The sequence below is a fragment of the Camarhynchus parvulus genome, chromosome 1 (genome assembly GCF_901933205.1).
Source record: "Camarhynchus parvulus chromosome 1, STF_HiC, whole genome shotgun sequence".
Taxonomy (NCBI): Eukaryota; Metazoa; Chordata; class Aves; order Passeriformes; family Thraupidae; genus Camarhynchus; species Camarhynchus parvulus.
Genome location: NC_044571.1, coordinates 16,578,249 through 16,579,411, shown reverse-complemented (window position 1 = coordinate 16,579,411; position 1,163 = coordinate 16,578,249).

Sequence of the window (1,163 nt, the reverse complement as noted above, 5' to 3'; positions counted from 1 at the left end):
GTCTATATTTGCAGAAAATCTACATGCGTAAATTACAGTAAAACTATTACTGTTTTCATAAAAGAGAAAAAAAGCAGCATGATGCACATTACTACAGAACCAGAATACCCATATGTATTTGCATTTTGAACACTGAGTAGAGCATGAAGATGACAGACCTTTCCAATCAGTATTAGAAAACTGCATTTCACTTCTGCAGAGGCTGAGGAATGGATGACTCCAAAGACAGTGCTACAGGAAGTGATTAATAGTTTGGAGATAGATCTTTGATAAGAATTAGACACTTCAAAATAGTGTCTCTTGAAGCATGCAAGGGAAACAGCTGTAATTCTCAATTAAAAATGTTACAAAAAAAAAAATAGTAAGGAGTATTAAAGAGTCAGAAAGGGAGATAGACTGGTGGAACCCAGGTCTGACTGCCCTGAGACAAAAGCAGCCACCAGAAATAATTAAAGATCAAGGGGCTCTATCCATTTCCCATCAAGGAGAAGGTAGCAGCTGTAAAGAATGGAGCAAGGGAGGGTAGTCCATGCTTGGGATAACAAGCAACACTCTTTTTTCCCCACCTAATTCGCCAAGGTCCCTCTGCACAAAAGGAAGAGGTTTTGCACATGGAAAGCCAGCCAAAAGCTGAAGAGAATAAAGGCCCAGTTGCACCAAAGGTACCACAACCATCAGAAAAGAAATAAGAAAGCCTATGGGTAAAAATTGCAGACCAAGGCAACAAAGGGAATCTTGTCATTGATGTCTAGTACAGGCAGGCTGATCAAGTGAAGCCTACTGACAAAGCCTTCTTGCTTCAGCTACAGAGCATGCTCTTGTTCTGCTGGAAAAACAGCACAGGCTGCAGGTGATTCAGGAGGCTCCTGGACCCAGTGATGTCCAGGGCACTGAAGCTCCCCCAGAACACTTCAATTTTACCCTCAGACACATGCCCCCCTACCCCTTGAGATCCCTTCAGTTCTATGGTCTCTCCAGCATCTGGCCAGGATTCCCCTGGTCCTCAGTAGCAAGGTGCCCCATGGTCCCACCGTTAAACACACTCCTGACTCTGGGCCACCTCTCCACTTGCTAAGCCATCCAGTTTTACCTTCATTAGTGCTCATACATTTACTCACACACCTGCACTTACTCCAGAACTACACCATGGGCACATGGGCGAC